This window comes from Moschus berezovskii, chromosome X (genome assembly GCF_049115385.1).
Source record: "Moschus berezovskii isolate FMDL1 chromosome X, NW_MosBer_1.0, whole genome shotgun sequence".
NCBI lineage: Eukaryota > Metazoa > Chordata > Mammalia > Artiodactyla > Moschidae > Moschus > Moschus berezovskii.
This window is the reverse complement of record NC_142488.1, coordinates 96,085,448-96,101,990: the sequence shown is the minus strand read 5'-3', so window position 1 is coordinate 96,101,990 and position 16,543 is coordinate 96,085,448. Positions and strand designations below refer to the sequence as shown.

General features: G+C 42.8%; 1 long non-coding RNA gene across 17 annotated transcripts in view; it reads right to left on the bottom strand.

Moving 5' to 3' along the window:
- Positions 1-16,543, bottom strand: part of LOC129549525 (uncharacterized) — a 28,830-nt gene that overhangs the window by 5,254 nt on the left and 7,033 nt on the right. For 6 of the 17 annotated variants that reach the window (XR_016036837.1, XR_016036840.1, XR_016036834.1 and 3 more), the window contains 2 exons: positions 12,579-12,627; positions 6,551-6,631 (listed from right to left, as the gene is read on the bottom strand). The exons of 2 other annotated variants lie outside the window; for them this stretch is intronic. This is a non-coding gene — a long non-coding RNA (uncharacterized LOC129549525). Of the gene's footprint in view, positions 1-1,091; positions 1,196-6,550; positions 6,632-12,578; positions 12,628-14,577; positions 16,491-16,543 lie in introns of all 17 variants that reach the window. 9 more of the 17 variants (XR_016036836.1, XR_016036835.1, XR_016036842.1 and 6 more) reach the window with 6 other exon arrangements.

The following is a 16,543-nucleotide window of genomic DNA, read 5'->3' as shown; positions in this document are numbered from 1 at the left end:
AAATATTGCATACTATTTGACAATAAAAAGGAATGAAGTACCGATATATGCCATAAGACCGGTGAATGTTGAAAACAGTATGCCAAGGGAAAGAAGCCAAATATGCAAAAAGTCACATAGCATATGATTCTATCTACATGCAATGTCCAGAAAGATGTCATCAATATAGCTGTACCCAAGGGAATCCCCCCTTTATACCAGACTTCCAGAAAGCTCTTTGTTGTGGCTCTTTGCCACAGGCCCTCCCTCCCACCTTTCTGTCTTGAAACGTTCAGGCTACAGTTCAGGCATCTGCCACTAGGTGGCACTAACAAATCGCCACTTTCAATTTTCTTACAAACGAGTTTATTCAAACAACTACCAAAAATTAAAGTTCAGCCTCTGAATATATGTACAGGATGAAACTAATTCTGTTAGAAAACACTGATAAGTGTAAAAGAAGGCGGTAGAAAATATACGCTGGGGCCTGCACAAGATGAAACACCAAGTGGCAGCAGCAGTTGGTGGTCGGGCAAAGGGCAGGAAAGAGGTGACTGATGGCGTATGGGACCTTGGATCCTGGTGTGGGCAGCCTGAGCGGTAGTGTTCAGTGTCCCAGCAGGGGATGACAGAGTGTGTGAGAGAAAGAATGGGCAGCATGTGCAGCCTGGAGGGTAATGGGGGTTAGCACGTGTTCTCTGGTAGGGACTCTCTGTAGAGTCCACACTGTTCATTAGCAAACATTAATAAGAGAAGAAATAAATCAGTGCACGCGATGTAAATTTGGAGTAGTCAAGAGCAGATGGAATTGCTTCAACACAAATAAAAATTTTCCAAATAGAATGGCTACCATCATCATCAGTTTCCTAGTTTACTCTCTCCAAATATACTCCTTTTCATTAAAAAAAAGAACAAAAATAGAGATGGATATGATGCCACCTGGCACATTATCTTCCTCATCCAGAGGGGTAGGTGAGTGAGTACTGAGGGACGACAACGGGAGGGGTGCATGACCATATCTCCAGCCCTGGAAGCACATCTTTGGAAAGGGAGGCCGCTCTGCATCCTCAGGGAGGGTGAGGGATGGGACCCCATCCCATCCTGACACTTACCTGCAGAGGTGACCCAGGCTCTTGTCACCATGATCTTGGGCATCTGTGGCTGGGACTCATGGTGCCTCTGTCACAGAGTTGTCCTGAGAGGTGAACGAGAAAACCTGCCCAGAGTATATGGCATGAGGTGGGACTTCAGTGCCATTTAAATAAATGTTGGGGTACAGCAGCCCCAGAAAGATGGTAGGAGGGGCGAATTCATGCTTAGAATCAAACCCCATTCCCGCCAGAAATGCTCAGAGGGCTCAAACAAACCTTGTACGCACCAGGACTCAGGGACCCCATAGAGACTGAGACAGAACTGTGTTTGAGCATCCCCTGTGGAGGTATGGTACGGGTCAGCAGTGGACAGGGGCTCTGGGTGCAGCAGACTTGGGTATGGCATAAGCCCTCTTGGAGGAGGTCGCCATCAACCCCACCACAGATCTGCCAGAACTTACACAGGACTGGGAAACAGACTCTTGGAGGGCACAAACAGAACCTTCTGTGCACCAGGACCCAGGAGAAAGGAGCAGTGACCCCACACGAGACTGACCCAGACGTGCCCCGGAGTGTCCAGGAATCTCCAGTGGAGGCATGGGTCAGTGGTGGTCTGCTGCAGGATTGGGGGCAGTGAGTGTAGCAGTACATGCATGGGATCTTTCGAAGGAGGTCACCATTATCTTCATTACCTCCACCATAGTTTCCGTTCCGTTCCGTCGCTCAGTCGTGTCCGACTCTCTGCGACCCCGTGGACTTTAGCCTACGAGGCTTCTCCGTCCATGGGATTCTCCAGGCAAGAATACTGGAGTGGGTTACCATTTCCTTCTCCAGGGGATCTTCCCAACCTAGGGATCGAACCTGGGTCTCCCACATTGGAGGCAGACGCTTTAACCTCTGAGCCACCAGGGAAGCCCATAGTTTGGCCCCAGGTAAATAGCATGGAGGGAACACAGCTCCGCCCATCAACAGAAAATCGGATTAAAGATTTACTGAGCATGGCCCCACCCATCACAACAAGACCCAGATACCCCTCAGTCAGTCTCTCCCATCAGGAAGTTTCCATAAGTCTCTTATCCTTCTCCATCAGAGGACAGACAGACTGAAAACCACAATCACAGAAAACTAACCAATCTGATCACATGGACCACAGCCTTGTACAACTCAATGAAACTATGAGCCATGCCATGTAGGGGCACCCAAGATGGACGGGTCATGGTGGAGAGTTCTGACAAAATGTGGTCCACTGGAGAATGGGAATGGCAAACCACTTCAGTGTTCCTGCCTTGAGAACCCCATGAACAGTATGAAAAGGCAAAGATAGGACACTGAAAGATGAACTCCCCAGGTCGTTAGGTGCCCAATATGCTACGGGAGATCAGTGGAGAAATAACTCCAGAAAGAATGAAGGGATGGAGCCAAAGCAAAAACAACACCCAGCTGTGGATGTGACTGGTGATAGAAGTATGATGCTGTAAAGAGCAACATTGCATAGGAACCTGGAATATCAGGTCCATGAATCAAGGCAAATTGTAGTGGCCAAACAGGAGAGGATGGAAAGAGTGAACATCAACATTTTAGGAATCAGCGAACTAAAATGGACTGGAATGGGTGACTTTAACTCAGATGACCATTATATCTACTACTGTGGCCAAGAATCCCTTAGAAGAATTGGAGTAGCCATCATAGTCAACAAAAGAGTTCGAAATGCAGTACTTGGATGCAGTCTCAAAAACCACAGAATGATCTCTGTTCGTTTCCAAGGCAAACCATTCAATAGCACAGTAATCCAAGCCTATGCCCCGACCAGTAATGCTGAAGAAGCTGAAGTTGAACGGTTCTATGAAGACCTACAAGACATTCTAGAACTAACACCCAAAAAAGATGTCCTTTTCATTATAGGGGACTGGAATGCAAAAGTAAGAAGTCAAGAAACACCTGGAGTAACAGGCAAATTTGGCCTTGGAGCACGGAATGAAGCAGGACAAAGGCTAATAGTTTTGCTAAGAGAATTCACTGGTCGTAGCAAATACCCTCCTTCTGTTACAGAAACCAGTACTTGAGAAACCAAGCACCCCACTCAGAGAATTGGAGAACTCAGGTTTATTACGCCAGTGGGCCCAGAGGAGTTAACACTCCAAGCTCTGAGCCCTGAACAAAGGGTTCCAGAGTTCTTATAGACAGACTGTAGTGGGCAACACTAGCTGCTAATAGGATGGTTTAAACTAAGGGGCTTTGCATGCACGGGAACAGCAGTCAAGATGGGGAGAGGGATGCCTTGCCTGGACAGGATTGATTAAGCAGGGCTGCGGGTGCTGGGCAATTGCAAAGAGCAGGACAAGGGTGAGTGAGATAAACTCCAGTTCCTAGTATTGCAAGTCCCCACTTTCTGAGACTGCGTGACCTATGTGATCTAGATTTGCAAGGGGCAAGCCGAGTTACAGAGGCAGAAGGAGAAGGAGATTATGTCAAATTTTAACTTTTCCTCTTCATTCCAACAACACAAGAGAAGACTCTACACATGGACATCACCAGATGGTCAATACCGAAATCAGATTCATTATATTCTTTGCAGCCAAAAATGCAGAAGCTCTATACAGGCAGCAAAAACAAGACCAGGAGCTGACTGTGGCTCAGATCATGAACTCCTTATTGCCAAATTCAGACTTAAATTGAACAAAGTAGGGAAAGCCACTAGACCATTCAGGTATGACCTAAATCAAATCCCTTACGATTATACAGTGGAAGTGAGAAATAGATTCAAGGGAGTAGAGCTGATAGACAGAGTGCCTGATGAACTATGGACGGAGGTTCGTGACATTGTCCAGGAGGCAGTGATCAAGATCATCCCCAAGAAAAAGAAATGCCAAAAAGCAAAATGGCTGTCTGAGGAGGCCTTCCAAATAGCGGTGAAAAGAAGAGAAGCAAAAAAGCAAAGGAGCAGAGGAGAGATATACTCATTTAAATGCAGAGTTCCAAAGAATAGCAAGGAGAGATAAGAAAGCCTTCCTCAGTGATCAGTGCAAAGAACTAGAGGAAAACAATAGAATGGGAAAGACTAGAGATCTCTTCAAGAAAATGAGAGATACCAAGGGAACATTTCATGCAAAGATGGGCTCAAGAAAGGACAGAAATGGTAAGGACCTAACAGAAGCAGAAGATATTAAGAGGTGGCAAGAATACACAGAAGAACTGTACAAAAAAGATCTTCCCGACCCAGATAATCACGATGGTGTGATCACTCACCTAGAGCCAGACATCCTGGAATGCAAAGTCAAGCGGGCCTTAGGAAGCATCACTACAAACAAAGCTAGTGGAGATGATGGAATTCCAGTTGAGCTATTTCAAATCCTAAAAGTTGATGCTGTGAAAGTGCTGCACTCCATATGCCAGCAAATTTGGAAAACTCAGCAGTGGCCACAGGGATGGAAAAGGTCAGTTTTCATTGCAATCCCAAAGAAAGGCAATGCCAAAAATGTTCAAACTACCGCACAATAGCACTCATGTTACATGCTAGTAAAGTAATGCTCAAAATTCTCCAAGCCAGGCTTCAGCAGTATGTGAACCATGAACTTCCAGATGTTCAAGCTGGTTTTAGAAAAGGCAGAGGAAAGAAAGTGAAAATCCCTCAGTCTTGTCTGACTCTTTGTGACCCCGTGGACTAGACAGTCAGTGGAATTCTCTAGGCCAGAATACTGGAGTGGGTAGCCTTTCCCATCTCCAGGGGATCTTCTCAACCCAGGGATGGAACCCAGGTCTCCCGCATTGCAGGCGGATTCTCTACCAGCTGAGAAACAAGGGAAGCCCAAGAATACTGGAGTGCGTAGCCCATCCATTCTCCAGCTGATCTTCCCGACCCAGGAACAAAACCAGGGTCTCCTGCATTGCAGGCGGGTTCTTTATCAACTGAGCTATGAGAGAACCCCAGAGGAACCAGAGACAATATTGCCAACATCCGTTGGATTATCAATAAATCAAGAAAGTTCTAGAAAAACACTTATCTCTGCTTTATTGACTATGCCAAAGCCTCTGACTGTGTGGATCACCACAAACTGTGGAAAATTCTTAAAGAGATGAGAATATCAGACCACCTGACCTGCCCATTGAGAAATCTGTATGCAGGTCAGGAAGCAACAGTTAGAACTGGACATGGAAAAACAGACTGATTCCACATCGGGAAAGGAGTACGTCAAGGCTGTATATTGTCACCCTGCTTATTTAACTCAAATGCAGAGTACATCATGAGAAACGCTGGGCTGAATGAAGCACAAGCTGGAATCAAGATTGCTGGGAGAAATATCAATAACCTCAGATACACAGATGATACCACCCTCATGGAAGAAAGTGAAAAGGAACTAAAGAGCCGCTTGTTGAAAGTGAAAGAGGAGAGTGAAAGAGCTGGCTTAAAGCTCAACACTCAGAAAATGAAGATCATGGCACTCGGTCCCATCACTTCATGGCAAATAGATGGGGAAACAAGGAAACAGTGACAGACTTAATTTTGGGGGGGCTCCAAAATCACTGCAGACAGTGACTGCAGCCATGAAATTAAAAGATGCTTACTCCTTGGAAGAAAAGTTATGAGCAACCTAGACATCATATTAAAAAGCAGAGACACTACTTTGCCAACAAAGGTTCATCTAGTCAAGGCTATGGTTTTTCCAGTAGTCATGTATGCATGTGAGAGTTAGACTGTAAAGAAAGCTGAGTGCCGAAGAATTGATGCTTTTGAACTGTGGTGTTGGAGAAGACCCTCGAGAGTCCCGTGGATAGCAAGGAGATCCAACCAGTCCATCCTAAAGGAAATCAGTCCTGAATATTCATTGGAAGGACTGATGTTGAAGCTGAAATTCAAATACTTTGGCCACCTGATGGGAAAAACTGACTCATTTGAAAAGACCCTGATGCTGGGAAAGACTGAAGGCGTGAGGAGAAGGGGCTGACAGAGGATGAGATGGTTGGATGGCATCACTAACTCTATGGACCTGAGTTTGAGCAAACTCCAGGAGTTGGTGATGGACAGGGAGGCCTGGCGTGCTGCAGTCCGTGCGGTCACAAAGAGTCGGACACGACTGAGCGACTGAACTGAACCGAATTGAACTGAATAGCAATGCGGGCTATCTGAGCCCTGGTCCTAAGGAAGGCACGGTGAAAAGTCATTCCTCACTCTTTCTCCTACAGAGATTACATGCATCTAGGGGAAGGAAGCAAACAACTCTCTGACATGTGCTGTCTTGAAGGTTTGAGATAGCAGGTTCTCTTCATTCTTTGGTGTACCAGAATTTCCTAAGAGCTGCTCACAACATACCTGTGTGTTGATCCTAATCCAGTCCCCACCCTGGGAAGACAGACTTGCCTTTGACTCACCTGGTGAGCTCAGTGAGAGATGGCACTGCGGTAGTGGGCTGTGGTGTTTGTCTAACTTCTGCTCCTGGACTGCTCCTTGTGTTAATACATTGATAAGAAAATCTGGGACTCACCCCGTAGTCAGCAGTGCAGGGGCTCTCAGATCATACATTTTCCAGCCACATCACATCAAGATTTCAGCCATGTGCTGCCTCCTGAGAGGCAAAATTCCACAAATTACTACCATTTCTTGACAGACAATTATCCATTCTTCCATTCACTGATACTGTAATATATATTGAACTTTAGGGCTCATACTATTCCATTGTAAGGTTCTTATTAATTCCACAGTGCAAGTAAGAGTGTAGAAAGGACAAATTCAAGGGTTATTTCTGAGATGAGCTTCACATTAACTTTTAAAATTGCTGAAGTTTCGAGGATTTGAAGATTTAAAAAAAAAAAATCTCTCTGTTCTCTCATCAAAAGTTTCAGGAAGCGTTTTCTGCATTCCCTGTTAACATTCTTCACTTCCCACTGTCTCCTCATCTTACTGCACTGTAGCTTCTGTCCCTGTGATTGCAATGAACGTGCACTCACCGAGGTCACAAGCTACCTTTTGGTCACTAAGTCCAATACTTTCTATAAATATATTAATATACAAATACTATAACTTTTTAATGACCATCTAAAATGTGTACACTTGCATAGACTGCTCCTAACAAATCTTTGACATCTTCCCAGGTTCTGGAGCATGAGAAACTGGGTACAAACCCAAAATGCTCTGTTCCCAAACTGTGCAGTCCTGAGCTAAGTCCTTATGTCTCTGTCCCTTATCATTTCATCTATGAAATGTGGGTTAACACCATATCTAATTCATAGTACTGTTGTGAGCACAATGAGTCAATACATAAAAAGCATTTGGTTAAATGTATTTTAGTCGTTTTTATTTCTTTGCTTATATCTTCACTGGCTATGAGCATTTCTACCATCCCTGTGGTATAAACTGATTTTTAATCACTGACTCTGGAGGTATGCTGACAGAAGGTGAGTGGGTCACAAAACTCAATGTATGATGAGAACTTATCTTTTATACGTAAATATGTAAATACAGACACACATGCACAAATGTATAAATAACAGCAAGAGAAAATTTCTAGAGTATGATAAATGTATACAAATAACTGATTCACTTTGCTGTACACCTGAAACTAACACAAAACTGTAAATCAACTAGACTCCAATGACAAGTTTTTTTCTTTTAAAGAAAAGGATAGGATACAAATGAAAATCTTAGCGAGGCTTTTCTTTTCGTGATATGTTTCAGGATATTTTCTTTCCCTTTTTAGTAATTAATTTTTTACTCTACTAAACACCCCACAGCACACACTGTTTCAATCATTTAAAATAAGAAAGTTCTGAGAAATTTAAGCATTCTTAGCCTTACAGGAAACCTACAAGAAAGCAACTCAACTTTAGAAAAGGAACACCCAGAAGCATAGAATGGGAGGCGAGATATTGGGGGAGTCCCTACTGGTAGGACAGGTCACAGGCCCCCAAATTCTACACTACATTAATTATTATCAATATTTAAATCTCTGCTTAGTTAATTAGGAGAAAAACATGGTACTTTACTGTGTTTGACTTTGTGTTACCTTGATTGAAAAAGTAGGCTCTTCTCATCTGAAAGGCAGTAGCGTACACTGCTTAGATGAAGGGCTCAGGGACTACAAACCTGTATTCAAATCAAAGCCCCACCACCTGCTAGCCCTGCCCTCACTGTGCCTCAGTTCCCTCATGCTTAAAGTCTCCTCACAGGTTATAGTGAGGAAGAAACAAGTAAGTATACTTTGAGCACTTATACCACTGTTGGGCACTGAGGAAGTCAGCAATAAATATTTATCATTCTTATCATCCCTAAATGGAACATTATGATTTCTACAGTCATTGTTATTATTGGGTGGGCTTTCTGTTCCCTCCAAATAAAGCTCCTTAAATTGAAAGCACGCCCACCAGTTTTGGCAACCAGTTAGCCAAGTGCAGCTTTTCTCTTAGGAGGAAAAGTGGTTCATACATCAAACATGGAGTCTCTTCAGGTGCTGCCCAAGGGACTAGTTCCTGACAGGGAATCAGCCTACTCTGGATGCCTGGGGGCCACTGAGAAAAATGAGAGCTCTGCAGCTTATTGTGCAACCAGAGATCCTGCAGGACCACAGACATCAGAGAGCGAAAGAGATTACAAACTCCAATGAAGAAAAGAAGTCCAGCAAATCTCTCAAATTGGGAAATTACCTGAACAAAGCTGGAGAATATGCATCCTCCAAAAAGTGTTGTTAAGGCCCCCAGAATTTCCAGCCAGGCTGGGCTGGAGATGATCTTACCCTGTATAAAACTAGTCCATGAAGACTTGGAGCAGGGGACTTCCCTGGTGGTCCAGTGGTTAAGAATCCACCTTGCAATGCAAAGAACATGGGTTCGATCCCTGGTCAGGGAACTAAGATCCTACATGCCATGGAGCAACTAAGCTCGAGTGCCACAACAAAGATCCAGTATGCTCAATTAAGAACTGACAGAGCCAAATAAAAAAAAAAATAGGTTTTATAAAAGACTAAGGGAGAAGACTGCTTTTTCAAATCCCAGAAAATAAGTAATAAAGGCATGCAGAGAAACCTGGCCCAATCAAAGGAACAAAATAAATCTAGAGAAATGAATGATAGATAAATGATCGAAAATTATGTGACAGAGAATTCAAAATTATCATCAAAGACAACGAACAAAATCAGGAGAGTGATCATGAACGAAATGAATATATCAACAGGGATAGAAATTAAAAAAAAAAAAAGAACCAAACAAATTATGTAGCTGAAGAATACAATAATTGAATTGAAAATTTCATTATAGGAGGTGATGGAATTCCAGCTGAGCTTTTTCAAATCCAAAAAGATGATGCCATGAAAGTGCTGCACTCAATAAGACAGCAAATTAGGACAACTCAGCAGTGGCCATAGACTGGAAAAGGTCAGTTTTCATTCCATTCATCTCTCAGAGAAAGGCAATGCCAAAGAATGTACAAACTACCGCACAATTGCACTCATTTTACATGCTGGCAAGGTAATGCTCAAAATCCTCCCAGCTAGGCTCAACAGTACGTGAACTGAGAACTTCCAAATGTACAAGCTGGATTTAGAAAAGGCAGAGGAATCAGAGGTCAAATGGCCAACATCTGTTGAATCATAGAAAAAGCAAGAGAATTACAGGAAAACATCTGCTTCCTTGACTAAGCCTTCTACTATGTGGATCACAACAAACTGTGGAAAATTCTTCAAGAAATGAGAATACCAGACCACCTGACCTGCCTCCTGAGAAACCTGTATGCAGGCAAAGAAGCAACAGTTAGAACTGGACCTGGAACAATGGACTGGTTCAAAATTGGAGAAGGAGTACATCAAGGCTGTATACTGTCACCCTGCTTATTGAACTTGTATGCAGAGTACATCACGTGAAATGCCAGGCTGGATGAAGCACAAACTGGAATCAAGATTGCCGGGAGAAATATCAATAACCTCAGATATGCAGATGACACCAGCCTTACGGCAGAAAGCGAAGAGGAACTCAAGAATCTCTTGATGAAGGTGAAAGAGGAGAGTGAAAAAGCAGGCTTCAAACTCAACATTCAAAAAACGAAGATCATGGCTTCTGGTCCCATCAATTCATGGCAAATAGACCGGGAAACAATGGAAACAGCGACAGATTTCATTTTCTTCGGGTCCAAAATCACTGCAGATAGAGACTGAAGCCATGAAATTAAAATAATACACTTGCTCCTTGGAAGAAAAGCTATGACAAACCTACACAGCGTAATATTAAAAAGCAGAGACATTGCCGACAAAGGTCCATATTGTCAAAGCTATGGTTTTTCCAGTAGTCATGTACAGATGTGAGAGTTGGACCATAAAGAAAGTTGAGCACTGAAGAATTGATACTTTTGAACTGTGGTGTTGGAGAAGACTCTTGAGAGTTCCTTGGACTGCGAGAAGATCAAACCAGTTAATCCTAAAGAAAATCAACCCTGAATATTCACTTAAGGACTGATGCTGAAGCTGAAGCTCCAATACTTTGGTCACGTGATGCAAAGAGCCAACTGACTGGAAAAAACTCTGATGCTGGGAAAGACTGAAAGCTGGAGGAAAAGGAGATAACAGAGGATGAGATGGCTGGATGGTATCACTCACTCAATGGACATGAGTTTGTGTAAGCTCCGGGAGTTGGTGAAGGACAGGGAATCCTGGAGTGCTGTAGTCCGTGGGGTCGCAAAGCGTCTACACGACTTAGTGACTCAACAACAACAACAACAGAATATTTGATCAAGCAGAAGAATCAGCAAACTTGCAGATAGGTCATTTGAAAGCATGGAGTCAGAGGAACAAAAAGAAAAAAACAATTAAGAAAAGTGAAGAAAGCTTAAGAGATTCAAAGTACACCAGGAAGAAGATCAGTATATACATTATAGGACTCCAAGAAGGAGGAGAGGGAGAGAAGAGGGCAGAGAGTTGATTTGAGGAAATAATGGCCACGAATTTCACAAAATGGACATCCAAATTCAAGAAGCTCAAATGACTTCAACTATTTCAGTTCAGTTCAGTTCAGTCTCTCAGTCTCGTCCAACTCTTTGCGACCCCATGGACTGCAGCTCGCCAGGCCTCGCTGTCCATCACCAACTCCCGGAGTTTACTCAAACTCGTGTCCATTGAGTCGGTGATGCCATCCAACCATCTCATCCTCTGTCGTCCCCTTCTCCTCCTGCCCTCAATCTTTCCCAGCATCGGGGTCTTTTCAAATGAGTCAGCTCTTCACATCAGGTGGCCAAAGTATTGGAGTTTCAGCTTCAACATCAGTCATTCCAATGAATATTCAGGACTGATTTCCCTTAGGATGGACTGGTTGGATCTCCTTGCAGTCCAAGGGACTCTCAAGAATCTTCTCCAACACCACAGTTCAAAAGCATCAATTCTTCGGCACTCAGCTTTCTTTAGAGTCAAACTCTCACATCCATACATGACTACTGGAAAAACCATAGCTGTGACTTCAACTAGGATGAACACAAACAAGCATTATGACTAACTGTCAAAAGTAGAGACAATGAGAAAATCTGGATACCAGCAAGAGAAAGTGGATCACCACGTATCAAGAGAGATCTCATAAAATTATAAGTGGATTTCTCAGAAGACTAGAAGGGAGTCGGATGAGACATTCAGTGTTGAGAGAAAAAAATCCCCAACAAGAATACTTTATCTGACAAAGCTTTCCTTCTCAAATGAAGGAGAAATAGAGACCATCCCAGATAAACAAAACCTGAGGGAGTCCATCACAATTAGACCTACCTTGTAAAAATTGCTAAAGAGAATCCTTCAAGTTGAAACCAAAGGATGTGAGACGGTATCATATATACTTAGTAGAAACTGCATTACAAATTTTGAATTTTGATCTTTCCCTGAGCTCAAGATATGTGATACGATACTCTCTTGTAATGCTGGTCAGTGGCATTGAGCCACAGCTCCCAGTCAGTCACAAGATCATGAGGGTAAACAACCAGGACTCTTCCAACCAATCTGTACCCACACAGCCATTTTGCTTTTCACCTCAGACCAGCATTCAATAAAGTACATGAGATATTCAACACTCTATGATAAAATAGGCTTTGTGGTTGATGATTTTGCACAACTGTAGGCTAATATAAGTGCTCTGAGCATGTTTAAGGTAGGTTAGATTTGGTATGTTTGCTGTATTAAATGCATTTTCAACTTACAGTGGTTTTCTCAGGACGAAACAACTATGATCAATCAAGTAGCAATGAATGATTCTAGCCCCCAGACTGAACCCTCTAAGCACCTATCCCACTAAAGGAGACCAGGCGCCTTTGGAGAAATGGATGATTCTAGCTCCAAAGAAGGAACTGTGTACCACATGTGTCTAGACCACACTCTCATACCAGAAAGCACATCAGAAGGACTCAGAAGCCAGCTTGAAAGGGCCTCCCACCGGTCAAAGATAGAACAACTTGACACCAAGGAAAATAATGACTACAATGGACAAATATATACATGCCTGGGAGTCATGATAACAATCTAAAAGAAAAGCAGAACACAAAACCAACTCACTGCTCACCTTTGGAGGATCCCAGGGAAAAGGCTCATTCTTTCAAAAACGGGAAATACTGCAAAAGAATTAAAAACATTAATTCTGCCCTTCCTGTGCAAACTATACCTCAGAGTAACCTAACTGTTGATGAGGGGAAGTTCGTTTTATAGAAGAATTCTGGCTAATAAATGCCTAAGAAATCACAGAACTTGCACATCACCTTTTTACAGATGTTAATGACAAGCAGATCTAGCCAACTATGTTGGGAGGCTACAAAAAAACACGAGGTAAGAAGCAGATGGGATACTTTCTAATGGATAGGTCAGGTTGATAACACCTGAATCCAGTGATCAATTTAGTGTCAGAAGAGACAGCCAGACAGAATGAGCCTCCTGGTGTAAGATTAAAAGATGTACAACATTAAAAGTGAAGCATTCTTACCAAAAAATGTGAACTGGTCAAGCCTCTAAATCTAATCACCACTTTTACAGTAATAGAGGAGGAAGGCAGAGGAATACAAACAACACAATAATAAGGATATAATCAACTGAATGAGGGATATAAACTCCACAGGACAAAAGATGCAATTTCTTAAGCAAATGGGTGGAAGGTTAAAAAAAAAGGAGGCCTTTTTTATATACACGACACTTATGACTTCAGAGAAATCACAGTTAAAACCACAGTAAGATACTATAGCATGCTTACCTGAACATCAAATATGAGAAACATGGAAACTACCAAGTGTTGCAGATGATAGGGAATATAGACTGAAAAGAACCCTTTGACAACTACTTGGCAAATCCTACCGAGCTCAGTCCTACGATGTAGAAATGCCTCTCTTAGGTCCACGCCCAAGAGAAAGAAAATAAACATCTACCCAAAAGCTATGCACAAGATCATTCATAGCAACATTATTGACAGTAAGTCAAAAACTGGGAAATACCCAAACCTCCATTATAAATACATATATTGTGAAATATCCACACAATATAACACTGTACACCAATGAGAATGAATGATCTACCACTACAGACAACAGTAATATAAATCACACACACACTATGTTCACTGAAAGGAGCCAGACACAAAAGAGTATATGCCGTAAGATTTCAGGAATTTTTCTTCTAATCTCCCAGCTGAGTTTGGGGAAGAAGAAGTACCTTTTAATTGAAGGCACTTAGTATTGTTCTATGTTACCTGCAGGTTAACCTCAAAGAAGCATGTATCCTCTGAGTCAAGAAGTGATTTACTACATATACACAGGCTAGAGCCATGTCTGATGGACAAAAAACTGGGTGGTAGACAGGAGTCACCCAAGGGGAAGACCTAACCCACTAACCCTATGTGACACTGGGTAGGTCACCACACTTCCTCTGGTCTCACCTGTCAAGTGATTCAGACTATCCCTGATGCCCAACCAGGAAAACCTCATACATAGAGCAATCAGATCACCATTCGACAAGCACTCTGAAATCATAAAAGGAAAAGAATTCACCATGGGAGTCCAAATAACTATTTTAACAGCCAAATTGTCTAATGCATAGTAACTGTAATAATTATTACTTTTTTGTTTTTATAATTATTATCTTTTCATTTTTCTTAAATAAATACCCTCGATAAATGGACAACAGCTATTGAAACATAGTCTTCATCCAAACAGATACGGTCTCGGCCTAACATCAGTCACTATCAGCACGTCTTTTTCTTCTTCATAACTGTACCAGTTAGCAGTGTGATGGCTCAGACGATAAAGAATCTGCCTGCAGTGCAGGAGACCCGGTTTTGATCCCTGGGTCGGGAAGATTCCCTGGAGAAGGGAATACCGACACACTCTAGTATTCATGACTGGAGAATTCCATGGACAGAAGAGCCTGGCGGGCTACAGCCCATGGAGTCAAAAAGAGTCGGACACGACAGAAGCGACTAACACTTTCACTTTTAGGAGTGTGGGCTCTGGAGACAGATCAGGGCCAAATGTAAGATCTGTCACTTATAAAACGTGTGAGTGTAAATACTTTCACCTCACCTTACAGTCACTGGATCGGCTCCTATCTGGCTTTTTGACCTCATCTCCTACCACTCCACACTTGGTCTGCAGGGCTCCAATCAGTCAAGCTGGTCATCTCCTCCCGGAATAACTGGGGCACACACAGTGAAAGGCTGCTGACAAAAAGGCCTGCTCAGGCCTGGCATCTGCTTGTCTTTCAGGGCTCAGCTCAAATGTCACTTCCTAAGGAAGAGCTTCACTGACAACCCCATGGACAGGAACCTCTGACCCAAAGTTTTCTACTCTATTTATGAGTAGACACTGAACTGATGCCAGAACCAACTGTTTGACGCTTTCCATCCCATGTCCCCTCAGATCTAGACCGAGCCAAGAAACTGGCAATTTCAATAAGCACCTCTGACAATTTTGTTAAAGTGGTCCACGGACCACATCTGAAAAGATCCTGACCTAAACATGTGACATTTGTGTAGCACTACTTTAATGTCTGCCATGTAGAGTTCTAATATGTCTGGGGTTTGTCTGTCAATGCAGTACACTGACCCTTCCCTCCCACCTACAACTACTGATTGCTTTCTCACATGATCACAATTAAACTCCACAATAATTCTGTATGGTTGGGAGCATTATCCTGTTGTATAGACAAGGCATGGGAAAGGGTAGGGACTTACCCAAAGTGTCCCAATGACGGGGCCCAATCGTTTCACTCTTGCTCCAGGAACGTGTCTAGGAGACTCAATATCACAACTGGTTCTTCTCTCATTTCAGTTCAGTTCACTCGCTCAGTTGTGTCCAGCTCTTTGCGACCCCAAAGACTACAGTACACCAGGCCTCGCTGTCCATCACCAACTCCTGGAGTTTACTCAAACTCATGTCCTTTGAGTCGGTGATGCCATCCAACCATCTCCTCCTCTGTCATCCCCTTCTCCTCGCGCCTTCAATCTTTCCCAGTATCAGGGTCTTTTCAAATGAGTCAGCACTTTGCATCAGGTGGCCAAAGTACTGGAGCTTCAGCTTCAACATCAGTCCTTCCAATGAATATTCAGGACTGATTTCCTTTAGGATGGACTGGTTGGATCTCCCTGCAGTTCAAGGGACTCTCAAGAGGCTTCTCCAATACCACAGTTTAAAAGCATCAATTCTTCGGCACTCAGCTTTCTTTATAGTCCAACTCTCACATCCATACATGACTACAGGAAAAACCATAACTTTGACTCGACAGACCTTTCTTGGTAAAGTAATGTCTCTGCTTTTTAATATGCTGTCTAGGTTGGTCATAGCTTTTCTTCCAAGGAGCAAGCGTCTTTTAATTTCATGGCTGCAGTCACCGTCTGCAGTGATTTTGGAGCCCCCACAAATCAAGTTTGTCATTGTTTTCATTGTTTCTCCATCTATCTGCCATGAAGTGACAGACTGATTCTAAAATTCACATTTAAATGCAAAGGACCTAAACTATGAAAAACAACTTTGAAAAAGAACAAAGCTGGAGGATCAAAGACATAAAGAATCATCATACATCTTCAGTAATCAAGACAGTGTGGTACTTACTGCCATCAAGGAAGACAAGGATATCAATAGAATAGAACAAGGAGTCCATTTCTGGACTCAGACAGCTGATTTTCGACAAAGCTGTAATGGCAATTCAATGAAGAAAAGATAGCTTTTTCAACAAATGGGGCTGGGACAGATGAATATCCACGTGCACAAATATAAATTTTGATCTGAGTAATGCACCTCATACAAAAGTCAACTCAAAATTGAGCACAGACCCAAATATAAAACATAAAACTTCTAGAAGAAAACACAGGAGAAAATCCTTGTGACCTTAGGTCAGGTAAGATTCCATAGATGCAAAACCAAAACTACAATCCATAAGTGAACGGACAAATAAATTGGGATCCCCCAAACTTCAACATCTTCCCATTCCAAAGACTCTGTTGAGAGAATTAAAAGGCAAGCCACTCACTGGGAGGAAATATTTGCAAAT